Here is a 14,200-nt window from a genome sequence, read left to right as displayed (position 1 = left end):
AACCGGTTCTGATGGCGTTCCAGGATGCTTGCTGAAGGACTGTGCAGATCAGTTGGCTGGAATCTGTACAAAGATCTTCAATCAGTCCCTGAAACAGTCTACTGTCCCACCATGCCTGAAATCCTCAACTATAGTCCCACTGCCCAAAAAAAAACATATTTCCAGCTTTAATGACTACCGGCCAGTGGCACTCCCCCTAGTAATGATGAAATGCTTTGAAAAACTGGTCCGTAACCACATCACAGCAGCCCTGCCCCGCAAATTTGACTCTCACCAGTTTGCATACAGAGCGAACCAATCCACAGAGGACACCGTAGCTATAGCACTCCAGACTGCACTGTGGTGCAGGGCCAACAACCTGCTCCTCAACACCTCAAAGACCAAAGAACATATCATAGATTACAGAAGAAAGAAAATGAAGATCCCACCATTAAACATCAACGGGGACTGCGTGGAGAGGGTGGCAGACTTCCGCTTTTTGGGAGTCCACATCGAGGAGAGCACCTCTGAGCTGCTGAAAAAGGCCCAGCAGAGACTCTACTTCCTGAGAACACTCAGGAGGAACAACATCACACAAAGACTGCTGGTGACCTTTTACCGTGCTTCCATTGAGAGCATACTAATACACGGCATGTGCGTATGGGACACCAGCTGCAAAGTGGCTCAGGTGAAAGCACTCCAGAGGGTCATCAACACCGTCCAAAAGATTCCACACTGGAAGAACTACACGGTTCCTGTTGTCTCAAAAAAGCGCAGAACGTTATAAAGAACACCCACCATCCAGGTCATTACCTGTTTGAACTGTTGCCTTCAGGCAGACGTTACAGATCAATTAATTTGAGGACAAAAAGATTCAAACATAGTTTTTATCCAACTGCAATCACAACCCTCAATGCTGCAAAAAAATGGATTGATGCAACGACAGAAAGTATGCATGTCTGTAGATGTAAGTCTGTACTGGTGTGTGTTTAGGTATGCTGCATGCTGTTTTTATTTTCTTTTTTAACTTAAATTATTTTAGAGACTTTTGAAGGATGCACCGCCTGGAGAGCACTTTTAATTTCGTTGTACTTGTGACAGTGACAAAGACCTAAACCATAAACCAAGTTTGTGCGTAAAGTCATTACTAAGTTACTTAGTTACTCTAGTTAGTTTTAGACTATCCTTTTACAAAATTTTGTTGCACCACAAATCCAGCCAAGTCTTAGCTAGCAACAACTAACTAATGCAAACGTCAGTTTAACATGGTGATAACATGTTCAGAACTAATCAGTAAACCTGCTGTGTGTCTTGTTGGGCAGCATTTGGTAAGACTAGACTATATATCATTTAGCCACACAACATGTTGTCATTGTTAAGCACATAATGTTGATGTAAACATCATTGCATGATGGGCTATTTTGGGTGATTTGGTGAAATTACAGAGATCCTTTATGAGTTTGGACATCAAATCTGTGTAAGTGATAAATGACCGGAATGGATGGATGGCAGGGAAACACAGGGATGTGAATGTGAATGGGGCTTCACTTTACTAGGCTTTTTTCCCCCATGTTTGCTTAATTCATTGCATATATTGTTCATATATGTTATTTCTCTTAAACGTATGATCAGGTAATAGTCATTTTTATGAAACATAAAATTAAATACAGGCAAACACTATGGAAAACCAATCCTTGTGTGGAATGAACTTGTGTGAGATGAAGTTTTTTTCTTGTTTCTTTAGCAGTATCGGACTAAATACGACTAATCAAAATGCATTTTGGTTGCTATGCAGAGTCCAACCAATCATTACATCATAAATGACTGCAGTAACTACTGAAACATGAAAAGTGCCAAAGTACTGTAAGAAATACAATACATTTTATTCCTTTAAAATAATATTATCACAAACATCTTGTGAAAAATGAGAAACACAATTACTTTTTTACTTAAAATATGTGACAAAATAAGACCACAATCATTTTTACAGTGTGTAAACTGAAAACAAACCCCTCAGAACAGTAATATATATTTTGTCTTCTTGAAGACCAAAAGCCTGTAGTAGTTGTTAAATAGGTATTACAATAAAGAGAATGGATTACTCAAAAATCAGAGGTGGCTTGTCAGATGCGGAAGACAATAAGCTAAAAGCTAAAGCTAGCAAGGTAGCTAACTATCTTGATAACTTACCTCAGTTGGGCAGCTTTTCTCTGGATGAAAGGGTAAAAAACTTGCCTCTGTTGTCCATTTTGTGCTGAACAAATATAGAATCACTCCTGACTTTGTTTAACAACTGAAGCTTGCTTGGTTATGGTTTTTAGCCTAGAGATCAGCGGCTAGGCTAGCAGGATTGGTGGATACCAGAGGGCAGAGCAGGTTTATGAGGAGCCTGGCCGCTTCCTATTTCCCCATTATATCAAAAACAGGACTGCAGAGGGCACCTGGGAGCGAGTCTTCAGTGAATAAGGGAAAAGGGGACTAAATCAGAATCAGAACCAGATTACTTTATATATCCCAGAGGGAAATTGCAAATGGCTACAAATGAACAGTTAAAATAGTTTCTAATCACTTGTCCAGAATGTTTCTTTGATTTTAGAAAGTAGATCACATATGCTGCTAATTAAATAAATTGAGTTTTTATAAAATATTGATGCCTTATGATTAAAAGGGTTATCTAGAAAGTCAACAATTGGATTGGCTAGTCTCTCTGACTGAAACTTTTTAACTATGCAATGTCTAATTTGTAAATATTTCCAGAAATCTTTTTTTTCTTGCAGCTTGTACTGTTGGGCAAGTTCAGTAAATGACATGAATGTCCCTTCTTTATAGAGATCATTTACCATGTGTATACCCTTGTCCAACCATCTTTTCCAAAACACTTTCTGCTTCCCAATCTTCACCTCTGGGTTAAGCCAGAGTGAAGCATAAGATTGTTTGCAATGTGAAATCTTATGCAATTTATGAACCTTTCCCCAGACCTCTTGAGAATGCTTAGTGACTGGGTTTACGTCTTTCCCTTTACTTTTTGAACGTTGGGATAGCACATTAATTGGATGGAATGGTGCTGCCAGGTTTTTCTCTATACTAGCCCACACTAAACCAGACACCGTTCCCCTCCAGTGGTTGATTATCTTAGCCATCTCAAATGACAAACTATACAGCCTAACATCTGGAAGACCAAGTCCTCCCTTCTCTTTGGGTGCACACATTTTACTACATTTAAATCTGGGCTTCCTCCCTGCCCATAGAAATTCTCTGATTATATTTTCATATTGTTTAAAAATGTGATCAGGTTTACTAAGTGGCAACATCATAGATATATAGTTAAATTGTGGTGCTATTACCATTTTAATAACATTTATCTTCCCCCAAAGACTTAGGTTTAACTTTCCCCATTTACCCAAATTTGTTTTAATGTTTTGAAGGAGAGGCTCAAAGTTCAGTGTTGCCATTTCACCTAGCTCTGAGGTTAATTTAATGCCCAGATAAATCATGCCTTTAGGAATCCATCTAAAATTATACTGTTTTATTACTTGTGGGTGACAATGCCTAGATATAGGCATTGCCTCTGATTTGGTCCAATTAATTTGGTAGCCAGACAGCTTAGAATATGTATCAATAGTGTCCATTAGTGCAGGTAAAGAACTTTGGGGATCACTAGTCAGGAAAAGAATATCATCAGCATAAAGCATTAGTTTATGTTCACTCCCACCACCATCCACTCCTCTGATGGCAGGATTTGCTGTTATGGCCACCGCTAGGGGTTCCAGCGCAATTGTAAACAAGAGAGGCGACAATGGGCATCCCTGTCGCTTTCCTCTAGAAAGATCAAAAAGAGGTGAAGTAAGTCCATTTGTCAAAACTGACGCTTTAGGGTTTCTGTATATTATTTTTATCCATTTTGCAAAACCAGAACCAAAACCAAACCTCACCAGGGCCGAGTGTAAAAAACCCCACTCGACCCTATCGAAAGCCTTCTCAGCATCAAGTGAGACAGCAGCTACTGGCGCTGCGCTAGAGGCATTTAACCACATTAAGTGCATGAGTCTTCTCAAATTATCAGTATAAGACCTACGCTTTGTAAAGCCTACTTGGTCTATATGTATAATGTGTGGTAAGATTGTTTCCAATCTTAGGGCCAGAACCTTAGCCAATATCTTACTATCTGCATTGATGAGGCTTATTGGTCTAAAATTAGCCGGATCTGTATGATCTCTTCCTTTCTTAGGTATCAGAGAGATGAGTGCTTCCATTAAAAGATGGTGGAAGTGAACCTCTTTAAAAAGCCTCCTGAAACACATTTGTCAGTATTGGAGTAATTATATCAATATATTCTTTATAGTACTCCACAAGAAACCCATCCATTCCTGGTGATTTCCCGATATTCATGGCTAAGATGGCAGCTTTAACCTCTTCTTTGGTTATTGGTGCATCAAGAAGAGCCGACTGATCAAAAGATAAATTTGGAAGATTTATATTTGAGAAAAAATCGCGGACTGATAACTCATTTAAAGCACCAGATGATCTATACAGGTTCTCATAGAATTCTTTAAAGACATCATTAATACCTTTAGACGATGTTATAAGAGAACCTCCTACCCTTATTGCTGGAATTATGTGGACAGAGCTCTGTTCTTTTAGCTGTCTGGACAGAAGTCCGCCAGTCTTTTCTCCTGACTCATAAAATCGTGTTTTAAGTCTAAACATAGCATATTCTGCTTTTTTATTAAAAATGTCATGAAGTCCTCTGCAAGTTCTTTAGAAAATACCTTGTCCTGTAGCAGGGATGTGTTCATTCTCCATCTGCCTCGTCTAAGCCTGTCTGAATGTATATTTATAGAGAGCTCAACAGGTGCATGGTCTGATAGGGACATAGCACTGATAGTGCTATCAATGATGGCACTGGTTAGACTCTGGGAGATCAAAATAAAATCAATTCTTGAGTAGGATTTATGGCAATGGGAGTAGAATGTGTATTCCCGGGTTTCCAGGGTTGAACAATCGCCAAACATCAATCAGGCAATTGTCCTCCATCAGCATGTGAATGGCAGCTCTATCCTTAGGTGTTGCAACACCAAAGTATTTACTTTTATCTAATATCCCATCTAAGACCTGATTAAAATCACCTGCTAAAATTATTTGTCCTTGGGCATTTCCCAACATACTATTAAGTCCATGAAAGAAAGATGGATCCTCCTTGTTTGGAGCATAGACATTACATAACATTATTTCCTCCCCATTTATATTGGCTTCTATACAAATAACTCTGCCATTACTATCCTTATACTCCTTCAACATAGAAAAGTTCAACCTCTTATGGACCAAAATAAGAACTCCATTCTGCTTGCTGGAAAAAGAACTATAGTAAACATGTCCAACCCAGTCTCTTTTAAGTTTTTGAGCTTCATCATCCTGTAGATGTGTTTCTTGAATGAATGCTATATCAGCTTGTTTATGCTTAAGATATAAAAGTATCTTTTTCCTTTTCACAGGATTCCCACAACCATTAATATTCCAGGAAACTACCTCAACATAAGCACTATTTGCCATTCACATGATAAGAAAATAAAATTGAAAATAAAATATTGGCATAGAGATTGCCCCATATCGTCTGACCTTCCTAACCCAAGAACATAGGTTATGACTTTTGTACCACTGAACATTATTAGGACACCTGTAATTTTAAGATGAACCAACATGACCAAACAGGTCAACAAAAATTTTTCCTCCACAGCAGAGGAGAAGACACGAACAGAACATGAATCTCTCCTGAAACCAGCTGAAGAGTCTCTTCTCGTTAAATCCGGTGTCCGTAAAACTGTAAAACTTTTTACTGTCTGTAAAAAAAAAAGAATTCAATTTAGGTCAGTGGGATGTCCGAGACACCAGCTAGGTTATAGCCTAAATAGCTACACAAAGTTATCCAGCCCCATCATACCTCTCTCACTCTCCTTATGCTGATGGATGGTTCTTAGTTTATTCTCCATCAGTAACTTGCTGCTCAATGAACTTGACAGCCTCTGTTGCCTCTGTCAAACTTTCTGTTCCTTCCCTTCCACGCAAAACGGAGCATTGCAGGAAAGGCTAATCGGAACCTCACGTTCTTGTCACGCAGTAGCTGTTTCGCCGTTGTAAAAGTTTTTCTCCTCTCAGGCAGCTCCTTCGTCATGTCTGGGCCTCTATCATGTGCAGGCCCTCTGACAGTATCTTTTCATCTATGCGCTTGCTATGCAGCTCGCGGCCATTCACCAGTTGCTGAGTGGAGTCCTCCAGGTCGGAGATTCGCCCTTCCGCCTCTGTTAGCCGTGCTTGCATGGCGTTCACCGCATTTTTCAATTCCTCTGTAGCCTCCTTAATCGTTGACACGTCACACGCTACTGTTTTGAGTGTCGAGCTCATTTTACTCACTTCAGCAAAGATGTTTTCCAAGTTAGCATTCTGTACAGAGTCCCGTTTCAGGCTGGCATCACCAGGTTCGCTAGCAGCTGCCCCCTTTCCTCGTGAAGGCTTAAAATATTTCGAAGATGTAGACAAGTTCTTATGGATGAACAGTTTCGTACAGTAGAAAGGCTGATAGTGAAATACTTAACAGACAAATATTTGAAAAGAAGGGGACTTCCGGTTGGACATGGAGCGCACTGGCTGCGTTTGTGTGTAGCTCCAGGCGGTCGTGACATTTTTTTGTTTAAACTGGCATGCCTCTGTATTTTTTTTCTAAAATGGACTGTGCAGTAAACTCCTGCTACTTCTAAGCAACTACTACTCCGTTTAAAACCCAGCCAATTCGTGCGAAAATGTCAACTACTTGACTGCAAAGAGGGAAATCCCCGTCCGAGACCTCTAACCCTGAAACGACGGCTTGCTCGGACCGCGAGCAGCTGAGCCTTGGGGCATTTACGGACGCCATTTCCACCCTCAAGGAGGACATTTGTACAAAAATCGACGCAGTGGCGACAAATCTGAAGGCCGAAATCTCTGCTGTTCGGGAAGAAATGAGGATCAGCGTCGCTTCGTTGCAAGCAGTCTCAGACAGGCATGGCGTCCAGCTGGCGGAGCTGGAGAAAGCCGCCGGTTTTAGCGGTGATATCATACCAGAGCTGCAAGTCAGAGTCAACAGACTGACGGACTTAGTTACAAGCCTTCAAGATAAATGTAAGGACCTAGAATCCAGGTCGCGGAGGAACAACATACGCCTGGTCAATATACCAGAGGGCCTGGAAGGTAACCGGGCGGCTGAGTTCGTCTCCGAACTGCTCAGAGAGTTGCTTCAGCTCGACGAACCGCCCCTGATTGACCGAGCACACCGCACGCTACGAGCTAAACCCAAGGATGAGGAGCCCCCTCGTCCATTTGTGGTTAGACTTCACTACTTCCAGACGAGAGAACGAATTTTACAGCAAGCTGCTCGCCTTGGGCCACTATGTTACCAGGAAAAGAGGGTTTCCATATTCCCTGATTTCACCACGGCAGTCTCCAAGAAGCGCGCTGCGTTTGCGGGAGTAAAGCGACTGCTTCGAAACATCCCCGGAGTAAAGTATGGCATGTTTTACCCAGCGCAGTTGCGAGTAACTCTCTCCGATGGAAAAAGGCACTCGTTTGATAACCCAGATGATGCTACAACATTTATCAAGCGCTATCTTTCTCCGTCAAAGTAACGACTGAACCTGGGTTATGTTCCGTGTCTAAGTGGATCTACCATGTTATGTCGAAATGGATAAACTGTAAGACTGTCTCTTGACTGGGACAGCCTCCTTTACAGCAGCTGGTAGGCTATATCTAACATTCTCTAGTAGTCTTTAGCAACACACTGAGTTGCAGCTCATCTTTAATTCTAGTTAAGTAAGCACAATAATATTTGATTTTCTGCATCTTTTAGTGTCCGTGATGTTTATAACTGTTCACTGCTAACATTTTTGTTAATGTTATGTTCTTTAAATGCTCTGTTCTTATGGAAAATGCCCACTACTGGGTTGGAGTTTATTTGCAGTGAATTCCGTATTTGGTATGCTCTCTCACACTACTTGCCAGTGTCACTTGACCCCCAGTGATAGGTCGTAAGTGTTCGTTAGAAGTTTAGTGTAACAAAGGGTGTTATGCACTTATTTTGGGGAAGTGCTTTTGGGGTAAAAACTCTTACTGTTTGTTGTTCTTTTTCTTTTTACTGTGTACTGTATTTGGTGGTTTATCATGTTTGTGTTGGATGTGCAGGAGGCAGAAAAGGTCTTATTATTCTAATGCTGTCGCTGGAAAGTGATTATGGCTAGCCATAGTAGGCCACATGATTCTGGAGGTTCGCTAACATTTACAAGTTGGAATGTAAAAGGTTTGAATGCATCAGTAAAACTAAACAAAGTTCTCAGTCATTTAAAGCAGTTGGATAGCAAAATAGCTTTTCTCCAAGAAACACATCTTACTGTTACTGATCATCGTAAACTTTGTAGGGGATGGGTAGGACAAATGTATCACTCAAGCTTTGGTGGGAGATCCAGGGGGGCAGCTATTCTGATTCACAAATCAGTGCCATTCACAGCCACTAAAACAATTTCTGATCCTTATGGACGTTATATCATTGTTTTGGGGCAAATTCATAATACCTCACTAATTCTGGCTAATGTGTATGGTCCTAATTGGGACAACGACGCTTTTTTTCGCAAGTTTCTGTTCTCTCTGCCAGATTTGGACTCGCATTGTCTTATCTTAGGCGGCGACTTTAACTGTTGTTTGGATCCAGTACTTGATCGCTCCTCCTTAACTGCAGTCCCTTTATCCAAATCTGGCAAGATTATTAAAGTATTTCTTGAACAGTATGCACTGTTAGATCCATGGCGCCTTTTAAACCCCAACAAAAGAGAATACTCCTTTTTCTCACCCGTCCATCAGACATATTCACGTATTGATTATTTTATTATAGATAAGAGGCTTGTGCCCTCTGTTCGTTCCTGCTCATATGCCAGCATCACAATCTCAGATCACGCTCCAGTCAATTTAAGCATCTCTTTGCTAGATACACCTGTGTCTCGAGCTCCCTGGCGTTTCAACTCTCTCCTCTTGTCGGATGAGGAGTTTGTGCAATACCTGTCATCTCAGATAGATTTTTTTGCTGACACTAACGTTACACCTGAGGCCTCGCCCTTACTCATCTGGGAAACCATGAAAGTATATTTAAGGGGGCAAATAATCTCATACAGTGCATATAAAAGAAAGCAGCGTTTATTGCGACTCTATGAGCTATCAGCTCTTATTAAGGATCTAGATAACAAACACTCATCTTCCCCAAAACCAGACTCCTATAAACAACTACTTGTTCTGAGATCTGAGTTTAATACTCTGTCTACATCCCAGGCTGAGGAAACGTTATTAAAATCTAGATGCCGTTATTACGATATTGGGGACAAGGCAAATAAAATACTGGCATATCAACTCCGTCAATCAGCGACAACTCATTTTATTCCACAGATTATTACAGTAGATGGTGCGACATCTGACCCTTCTAAGATTAATACAGAATTTAAAAAATTTTACTCAACATTATATGAATCTGATACAGTCACTGACTCAGCTCAGTTAAACTCATTTTTTGATACATTACATTTACTCTCGATTCAGAACAGCAAGATCTACTGGAAAGCCCATTAACAGCTGAAGAACTTACTACAGCTATAACTGCCATGCAGAGTGGGAAATGCCCTGGGCCAGACAGATTCCCAATAGAGTTTTATAGAAAATTTTCTTGTAAGATTGTACCTCTTCTCCTTAAAATGCTTAACGCAGCCCTGGCCTCAGATCAGTTACCATACACGTTACGTCAGGCCACCATAACGCTTATCCTTAAAAAAAATAAGGACCCTATGTCCTGTGGTTCTTATCGCCCCATATCTTTGCTTAATACTGATGTCAAATTGTTAGCCAAAGTATTAGCATTGAGGTTAGACTATGTTCTCCCTTCTATTATTTGCCCTGACCAGACAGGCTTTGTTAAAAATAGACAGGCCTTCTCTAATATACGGAGGCTTCTCAATATCATATATAACCCCCCATCCTCACCCCTTTCAGAAATTGTGATTTCATTAGACGCAGAGAAAGCTTTTGACAGGATCGAGTGGAGCTACCTTTTTGAAGCTCTACGCAGATTTGGTTTTGGCAGGAACTTTCTATCTTGGATTAATTTGTTGTACTCATCACCATTGGCATCTGTTCGAACAAATAATAATTATTCAGACCACTTCCCTCTCTATAGAGGTACCAGACAAGGGTGCCCTCTTTCCCCACAGCTTTTTTTAATTGCAATTGAACCACTCGCTGTAGCACTACGGATGGACCAACAGTTTATGGGCATCTTTAGGAGTGGCACAGAGCACAAGGTTTCACTCTTTGCAGATGACCTGTTATTATATATGTCTAATCCTATTCAGTCTCTGCCTTCTGTCCTGGCAATCCTGGATGACTTCAGGAAAATATCAGGTTATAAATTGAACTTGGAAAAAAGTGAACTTTTTCCTATAACTCCTACAGCTTTATTTCATCATGTCTGGGCTGCCCTTCAGGATCTCTTACCGTGGCTTTACCTATCTAGGGGTATTTATCACAAATAAGTTTGAAAAACTGTTTAGATATAATTTCCTCCCTCTTCTTTCACGTACAAAACAAGACCTCCAACGTTGGACATTGCTACCCCTATCATTAGCAGGGCGCATTAATGTTATCAAAATGAATATACTCCCTAGATTTTTGTATCTTTTCCAATGCATTCCAATTTTCATCACCAAATCTTTTTTTAATAACCTTGACAATATAGTTGCAGAATTTATCTGGAATAGGAAGGTCCCCAGGCTTCGTAAATCGGCTTTGCAAAAACCTAAACCTTTAGGGGGTATGGCGCTACCTAACTTCCTTTTCTATTACTGGGCTGCTAACTTCCAACCTATTGCTTACTGGCTGCACTTACAGTGGGTTGCAAAAGTATTCAGCCCCCTTGAACTTTTCAACCTTTTGCCACATTTCAGACTTCAAACATAAAGATATGAAATTGACATTTTTTGTGAAGAGTCAACAACAAGTGGGACACAATCGTGAAGTGGAACGAAATTTGTTGGATATTTTAAACTTTTTTTAGAAATAAAAAACTGAAAAGTGGGGCGTGCAATATTATTCAGCCCCCTTGCTTTAATACTTTGTAGCGCCACCTTTTGCTGTGATTACAGCTGCAAGTGGCTTGGGGTACGTCTCTGTCAGTCTTGCACATCGAGAGACTGAAATTTTTGCCCATTCTTCCTTGCAAAACAGCTCGAGCTCAGTGAAGTTGGATGGAGAGCGTTTGTGAACAGCAGTTTTCAGCTCTTTCCACAGATTCTCGATTGGATTCAGGTCTGGACTTTGACTTGGCCATTCTAACACCTGGATACGTTTATTTGTGAACCATTCCATTGTAGATGTTGCTTTATGTTTTGGATCATTGTCTTGTTGGAAGATAAATCTCCGTCCCAGTCTCAGGTCTTTTGCAGACTCCAACAGGTTTTCTTCCAGAATGGTCCTGTATTTGGCTCCATCCATCTTCCCATCAATATTAACCATCTTGCCTGTCCCTGCTGAAGAAAAGCAGGCCCAAACCATGATGCTGCCACCACCATGTTTGACAGTGGGGATGGTGTGTTCAGGGTGATGAGCTGTATTGCTTTTACGCCAAACATAAGTTCGATTTTGGTTTCATCTGACCAGAGCACCTTCTTCCACATGTTTGGTGTGTCTCCCAGGTGGCTTGTGGCAAACATTAAATGAGACTTTTTATGGATATCTTTGAGAAATGGCTTTTTCTTGCCACTCTTCCATAAAGCCCAGATTTGTGCAGTGTACCACTGATCGTTGTCCTATGGACAAAGTCTCCCACCTCAGCTGTAGATCTCTGCAGTTCATCCAGAGTGATCATGGGCCTCTTGGCTGCATCTATGATCAGTCTTCTCCTTGTTTGAGCTGAAAGTTTAGAGGGACGGCCGGGTCTTGGTAGATTTGCAGTGGTCTGATGCTCCTTCCATTTCAATATGATCGCTTGCACAGTGCTCCTTGAGATGTTTAAAGCTTGGGAAATCTTTTTCTATCCAAATCCGGCTTTAAACCTCTCCACAACAGTATCTCGGACCTGCCTGGTGTGTTCCTTGGTCTTCATGATGCTCTCTGCGCTTTAAACAGAACTCTGAGACTATCACAGAGCAGGTGCATTTATACGGAGACTTGATTACACACAGGTGGATTCTATTTATCATCATCAGTCATTTAGGTCAACATTGGATCATTCAGAGATCCTCACTGAACTTCTGGAGTGAGTTTGCTGCACTGAAAGTAAAGGGGCCGAATAATATTGCACGCCCCACTTTTCAGTTTTTTATTTCTAAAAAAAGTTTAAAATATCCAATAAATTTCGTTCCACTTCACAATTGTGTCCCACTTGTTGTTGATTCTTCACAAAAAATTACAATTTCATATCTTTATGTTTGAAGCCTGAAATGTGGCAAAAGGTTGAAAAGTTCAAGGGGGCTGAATACTTTTGCAACCCACTGTAGATGACTCTGCCTCTGTGCCTGCCTGGTTATCTCTTGAATCTTCCTCCTTAGCTCCCACCTCTTTAGCTTCTCTTTTAATCTCCATGATACAGCCATTTAAATCAAATTGTAACAATATTATTGTCAGGTCTACAATTAAGATTTGGACACAGTTCAGGCGTCATTTTGGCATACAGTCACTCCCACTTTTTACACCACTCAGTGCAAACCCACTATTCCCCCCCTATTTACAAGACCGAGCCTTTAAGATCTGGCATGACCATGGTCTTAAATCTGTCACCGACTTGTATATCGAAGGTGTTTTTGGCTCCTTCCAGCAACTCTCTGATAAATATAAACTACCTCGTTCTCATCTCTTTCGCTACTTGCAGATCCGTGACTTTGTTAAGAAAAAATTCCCTAACTTTCCAGATCCACCGCCTCAGTCACCTCTAGATACACTTTTCTCATCTCTCCCTTCTACTCTCAAGGGGGTTGTATCTATATTTTATACAAGGATTTTTGCTCTCCACCCCTCTGACCATACAATCAAAACTCTATGGGCTCAAGATCTTGGGGAAGATATTTCGGAGGAGACCTGGCAGGCAATATTGTCACGCGTTCATACTTCCTCTGTGAGTGCTAAACACGGGGTAATACAATGTAAACTATTGCATAGGGTATACTGGACCAAAACCAGACTGTCTAGAATTTACAGCAATATTGACCCCAACTGTGACAGATGCCATCAAGGCCCGGCTAATCTATATCACATGTTCTGGACTTGTCCTTTATTACAAACATACTGGAACTCGATATTCAGTTCACTCTCAGGCATTTTGCAAGTGCCTGTTGCTCCCTCTCCAGTTATCGCAATGTTTGGTGTTCTTCCAGCTACTCTCACATTATCTAAACGCAAATCCAATTTGGTAGCTTTTCTGACTCTTTTAGCAAGGCGGCTCATTCTGACCCATTGGAAAAAAGCATATCCTCCCTCTCACACACACTGGATAAAAGACGCGCTGTACTTCATGAAACTCGAAAAAATGAACTACACCCTTAAAGGATCTATAGGTAATTACTACAAAGCATGGGGACCCTTCTTAACACATCTAGATGATGTGGAGCTCTTGGATCATCAAGATTCCAACTAGTTATATTCAAAAAGTGACTCCCTCCAATTTTGTCTTGGGCCGTTGCCTCCTGCCTCCTTTTGTGTCTCTGTTTGTGTGATTAAGATGCTATCAACCACTGATTTGTGGTGTTCAAATATCTCACTTTTAATGTAACTGTTTTTGTCTTTTTTTCTTCCCCCCCCCCCATTATTTATTTATTTATTTTTATTTTTTTGTTTTATTATTTGTTTCTTTGTCTGTGTAGGTGTGCAAGTGTATGTTTTTGATGCATATCTTAAACCAACAAATAAAACAATGATAAAAAAAAAAAATATTTGAAAAGAAGAGAGAAATGCATGGATTGGTTAGGATTTAAGATAATAGGGCTTAGGACAACTTCTACTAAGCAGCCATCTTGCTTGTTTAGTTTTAGGCTTGAAAGTTCCTCAGACACTTACAGTAATCACAAATTATATATGAATGTTCATGATAAATGATCAGAATTGGCCTCCATTTTTATGAACGTCATGAATTTTAATCTTTATTTACACTGATTACAAATCAGAGAACCTA

Source organism: Pygocentrus nattereri, chromosome 2 (assembly GCF_015220715.1).
Source record: "Pygocentrus nattereri isolate fPygNat1 chromosome 2, fPygNat1.pri, whole genome shotgun sequence".
Taxonomy (NCBI): Eukaryota; Metazoa; Chordata; class Actinopteri; order Characiformes; family Serrasalmidae; genus Pygocentrus; species Pygocentrus nattereri.
Note: the sequence above shows the minus strand (reverse complement) of the source record.